The sequence below is a fragment of the Brienomyrus brachyistius genome, chromosome 2, assembly GCF_023856365.1.
Source record: "Brienomyrus brachyistius isolate T26 chromosome 2, BBRACH_0.4, whole genome shotgun sequence".
NCBI lineage: Eukaryota > Metazoa > Chordata > Actinopteri > Osteoglossiformes > Mormyridae > Brienomyrus > Brienomyrus brachyistius.
Genome location: NC_064534.1, coordinates 2028434 through 2034687, shown reverse-complemented (window position 1 = coordinate 2034687; position 6254 = coordinate 2028434). Strand labels below are relative to the sequence as shown.

The window sequence follows — 6254 nt, the reverse complement described above, 5'->3', positions numbered from 1 at the left end:
TGAATGATTTTAACCATCATTAAAATAAAACTATAGAATATTTGAAATATCAGTCTATCAATGGCCGTCGTTTCACCTATTCGGTATTTTTTGCAATGTGCTCTAAGTGCCAGAAAATGCCACATATTTGACTTATGAAATACGATTACAAGCCGAACTCAGATCAGTGGTCCTTTAAATGTCAGCGGACCATGTGTTTCTACAGCGTACGCGAATGCGGTTTGTGTTTAGTGCTGCCATCTTCTGGCAAATAAGCGGAACAGGAACAGATTCATGCCGATACTCTGGTGGCCAATGCTGATTCTCAGAAGAGACGCATATAACTGCACATTTCGCATTTTTGTTGGGTGTCATTGTTCAAAATACGAGGCTGTTTGTGAACGTTGTGGCGAATTAACAATCTTTCTCAGGATAAATAGAATGTAGTCGAAAGAAGTCACACAGTTTCACAATTCACTGTTATTTTTTCACGTGATGATGTACTTGTGGGAAATTTGCTTGTGTTAAAAAAAACATCGTTTCCATTATTTAAAATTAAAGTAACTTCTAATGGATTTTTCTGAAAATGTCAGTGTAACTGTCAAATAAAGAGTAGGTGCGCGTTAATTTAGGATGGTCCCGCCAACACTAGGCGGCACAGCTGACCGTAATGCCTGCGGCGGTCTCACGTCCCCAGCTGTGTGATTTCACGGGGCGCTTATCGCTCTTCGGTTTCCTTTCGCGTATGAAACACGGATGATCTGAGATTTCTACTACGACTCCAAGCTCTCCGTAATTCCGCAGGGGGATCTCTGTTATCACAAACTGCTCGGTTGTAGGCCTGTATGAGCAGTTTGTGTTCGTTTAATCGGGTAGAGCTTTTCCTTCAATATTACAGCTTGTCAGTGTAATCTAATGTCTTGTGTTTATTATATGTGACCCTCCAGCACAAAACTGTACACTTGGGTCAAAAATATGAAATTAGGATTATGGCATCAAATGAAAGAGCACAAAAATCCTTTCCAATGATGCATGAATTTTAAGAATCGGACAAAAATTAATCGAGATATGCTAATTTGAAGTTTCGAATTTCATGAATTAGGGAAAAGAAACTTTTTTGAGAAAAATGGTCCCAAAGATGATCAATATAAACTCCTTTGCAACACATATTACTTTTCAAGCAAATAAAATTAAATTCACACCATATATTAACCACATATAGACCAATTATATAGATTTTTATTAGAAAAATCTAATAAAAATTGAAACAGGAACCTGTCAAAGACATCTATTATACCATAATCCTAATTTCTAATTTTTGACCCAAGTGTACAGTTTTGTGCTGGAGGGTCACATGTAATTTCTTACTTTATACTGCTGTTAGACATGAATATTATATGACACAGATACAATAAAATACCACTGATATCTAAGAGAATTAGTTGAATGACTGGTATGTATATTTCAGGTGAAAAGTTTTCATAATGCCAGTGTCATCTGCTTGAAGGGTTGTAGTTGCAGGCATGTGTGTTACCTCCTTCTCATTCTGTGTATTAAGTGAGCAGGATTTGTAAGTAGCCTGCATGCACAAAGGCATTAGAGTTATGATTAAAGTGGGCTTATTTTGCAATTAAATTATTTTTCAAACGTTCAGTGGTTTGTAATGCAGTTTTTGTTTCACGAAGCATTTACAGAAAATGTAGTCAGGAATAGAGCAGGTGTCTGAAGGACCTGCTTATTTTTGGTCACACAGACATGCATGCCATCGTATACGTACCATGGTAACTGCATTTTTCCATCTCTCAGTAATCCACCAGTTACACTGCATGGCCAGAGGTTTGTGGACACCCCCAGTAACTGGAAAAATTGCCTATTTAAGCCACGCCATTTTCCCAACCAGTTCCCCACATTTCTGTCTTGTTGGATCTGTCCTGTCAACCGTAAGTCAAGCGACTGTGAAGATCAAAACATCTGGGAGCAAGTTTAGCTGCAAACTGGCAGCCACTCAAGGTTACAGAAAGGGAGCTGATGACCCAACCTCAATACCCCCCCCCCCCCCCCGAATGGCTGCAAACCCCACCAGCAATGTGTACCGATGTCTAATGTGAAGCCTTATAAGAGTAAAAGCTTCATATTAAAATATCTTTAAATCTCGACTGAAGTCCTACTACTTCAGTTTAGCTAATTACCCGCAACCTAACACAGCATAACTATGGCTGCTGGTGTCTGAGCTGGAGTCCTGATTCATTCCCATGGAGGAGTGACATCGCAAATGGGACCTATGAACTTTATCACCGTGGGTGCAGCCAGTAACACCCTACACAGGCCAATGTGGAGAGCAGACTTACTGATGGACGTTGGCCACCCTACACAGGCCAATGTGGAGAGCAGACTTACTGATGGACGTTGGCCACCCTACACAGGCCAATGTGGAGAGCAGACTTACTGATGGACGTTGGCCACCCTACACAGGCCAATGTGGAGAGCAGACTTACTGATGGACGTTGGCCACCCTACACAGGCCAATGTGGAGAGCAGACTTACTGATGGACGTTGGCCACCCTACACAGGCCAATGTGGAGAGCAGACTTACTGATTGACGTTGGCCACCCTACACAGGCCAATGTGGAGAACAGACTTACTGATTGACGTTGGCCACCCTACACAGGCCAATGTGGAGAGCAGACTTACTGATGGATGGTGGCCACCCTACACAGGCCAATGTGGAGAACAGACTTACTGATTGACGTTGGCCACCCTACACAGGCCAATGTGGAGAGCAGACTTACTGATGGATGGTGGCCACCCTACACAGGCCAATGTGGAGAGCAGACTTACTGATGGACGTTGGGCACCCTACACAGGCCAATGTGGAGAGCTGACTTACTGATGGACGTTGGCCACCCTACACAGGCCAATGTGGAGAGCAGACTTACTGATGGACGTTGGCCACCCTACACAGGCCAATGTGGAGAGCAGACTTACTGATGGACGTTGGCCACCCTACACAGGCCAATGTGGAGAGCAGACTTACTGATGGACGTTGGCCACCCTACACAGGCCAATGTGGAGGACAGACTTATTGATGGACATTGTCTTCATTCTTAATCACAGCATATACCTCCCTTTTAGCAAGCATGTCCACTCTTTTTTGTTCTCAGTGATGTTAATGCGCCCCGGGGGGCAGCCATTAGACCTTGGACCCGCAGAGGTTCCTTTTCTCCTTACCTGGGAGTTTTTGTTTCCTCTCTTCCATTATCATCTGACTTTCTTTAATTAATCTCTTTCCTTCATTTTCCCTGATCTGTATTACTCTCTCCAATGATGTTTAATGTTTCACAAGACATCCATGTAAAGCACCTTGGGGCAAGACTGTTGTGAAAGGCGCTATATAAAAGTAAATTGAACTGAATATACCTTTCTGAATATACCTGAATATACCTGAATATACCCTTGCTATCGGAGTGAGATTCTGGATGAGCTGATGTCAGTATACTTTTGGCCATACAGTGAATTTCAACTACAATCCATGCAACTGATAATATAAGCAGCTATCAAATTATTTTACACAGCACAGTATCGCCATTAACTCTATGGAGGTAAACATGTATGGCAAACAGCATTTTTCAGCACATCTGAATGGCTGTGTTACTACTCTTTCCCCTGTAAGTTGCTTCAAACGGATGGCTTCTTGCTGCCCTTAATACAGCCTATTCCTTATATCTGACTAAAACCGGTGACTTTTGCTGCTAAGGATGGAAAAGCATTAAAAGCTCCTGACAGGCTGTGTTTGTGCTGCTCGGATCTACCGGAATCGGAGGAAAGCCGGTAAGTAGTTGGCGATTATGAGGCTTCAGGACGCGGCACTTTGTGCACAGACAGCCCACTGCAGAGAAAGCGTCCTCTTTGCTTTCAAAATATTCCTTGTAGCGTTTAAAAACAATGACAATTTAAAGTGCAAGAACTGTGCTTTCTCTTTTGCTGGCTAAAGTATATAGATGTCATATAATAATTAATAAGCCAAACCGCAATTGTTTAAAAATATCCAAATCAATACAATTTTACATGGATATATTCAAACATTCTCAAAAATGAGGCACAGAACAGTTACTGCAAATGAGATCAGAGAGGAAACTGACCCCACAAGATACTAAATTTAATTTCCCGGTTGTGTAATTCTATGACCTTACATTTTCCCTGGCTGCCCCCTCTCAGGGAAGGTAAGGTTGGGTATTTTTACAGTGAGAGTTTCACAAAAGCACTCCAGTCCGTTTAACTTGAGCATTTCATGAGGGGGATTGCAGCAATGGAGATGGGGCTGTTCTACAACAGTGCACTGGAACCAGCAACCTTCCAATCGCAGGTCACACGCTACCCTAAAAGTAACCAGTTGGGGGGGGGGGAGGGGTGATGTTTGCCGTGACCCGGATTCGAACCGGGGTTGTTGCGGCCACAACGCAAAGTACTAACCACTATACGATCACGGCGAGCCACCCAACACCTTCTGGAATAAACGTTCCCCATAATGTTAAAGGTGAGGCACTTGTACGTTTCATTTACTATTGCCTATAAACTGTAGGTCTTTAATTAACTTTATAACCGGGTACCTATTTGCAAAACAATCCCTCGCCCTAAATTTAAAATGTCTCCAATAATATGACCCCAATGGACGCCCTACAACGCGCTTTGCGTGAGATTGACGAATCACATTCAGTACCTTCAAGATCAATATGAATATAAATCGCTTCTTTCTCTTCCGCCGGTTACCTGGCAGCCTGGCTGTCGTTGGGAGCCCTTATCCAGGGGCTCGGCTTCATTATTTCGTGTCCATGGCGAGGGAGCCGCCGCTAGACTTTGAAGCTTTAGCATTATTGAATATTTGCGCCTAGGAAGGAAAACAGCTTTAACGCATGATTGATTGTGCTTTTTAAAAAAACACTCGTAATGTTTGGCAGCCATTTATTATTCACACAGGAGCATTCATTAGTGTTTGGTTTGGTGACTGGCTGTATGCGGGCTTCAGCGGTCCCACTTCGTACGTGAAGGCTTTCGGGAAGCTGGGTTCGGTGCGGCTGCAGACCTTCACGCACATTATGCTGTTATGTCAGAGTCATTAAGAGACGGAGACAGAGACGTAGACGGAGGGCCACAGACTGGGCCACTGTGCTGGGGCGCCTCGCCTGAAAGCCGAAACATCAAAAGACCGCATTAGAAGCACCTAAATCCCTTTTAATGGGTTGTTGCTCTTCTCTGCCCTTCGCTAGCTCTCAAAGTCATTTTCCTATTTAGATGAGATTATGGTAATACGTGTGCATGTCTTGATAACTCTTTGTATAGTCACGCATTTCTTACTCTATCGACTCTCGTGAGAGGCGACCCTTAAAATGAGAAGCTTTAATCGACTGGCCGTGAATGTTTTTTCATGGCAAAGTAAATGTGGGCATTTTGTCGGCAACAAACGCAGACACATATCGAGATTCCAGTAGGGACACTGAAACAGGTTCCCTCAGTCCTATACACAGAACGAATAAAATGCTTCTTTATGCGCTATTTTTTTCTTCTATTGATGTCATGGGAAATTGTTAATGAAAACTCCCAAACAATTTCTGCATTGGAAGAAATTGGGTGCCATGAGATTTGTTTTCCACAAGATGGCGATGTTCTATAAAAATGCTGGATGCACTGAAGAAAAGTAAATTTGAAAATGATATATCAAAATCTGACTTAACTAGCACAAGGAATTTGGTTTCAGCCGTTGGTGTCTCTCAATATAGGCTGACAATATACAGACAATGAACATATAATTTACAGAAAACACACATAAAGTGCCAACAGCAGTAATGACCTTTGCGTGTGAGAATGAGACTGTATGACACTGTATGTGTGGATGTGAGGCTGGGTGTAAAGACAGGAGTAGCTGTGGCCCGGCAGATGATCCTGGCCACCTGTTCATGAGGGTGATGGTGTGAGGAAGAAGCTGCTCCTGTGACGAGATGTTTTGCAAATCTTAAAATTGGGACATTTGCTCTTTAATAATAATGATACCTGTACTCAGTGTTTGTGACCCCTTAAATAAGTGGCAGGCACTATTGATGGAGTCTCACTGCCTGGACTCGGCAGGTGAGTCTGGAGATCATGTCCTCACGTATTGAGCCACTTCCATGCCGATCACACTGCGCTTTTTCAGCGTGTGTCCATGTGAGAAGGTGGCAGGTACAGGAACCACAAGGTTTCCGTGTCTGAGTAGGATGTCGCCGTAAACGCAGATACCGGTT

At 43.2% G+C, this 6254-nt stretch overlaps 1 non-coding gene across 1 annotated transcript; it reads right to left on the bottom strand.

Moving 5' to 3' along the window:
• Positions 1-4394: 4394 nt before the first annotated feature.
• Positions 4395-4466, bottom strand: trnah-gug (transfer RNA histidin (anticodon GUG)). The gene has a single exon. It is a non-coding gene; the product is annotated as a tRNA-His (tRNA).
• Between the last annotated feature and the right edge of the window lie 1788 nt (positions 4467-6254).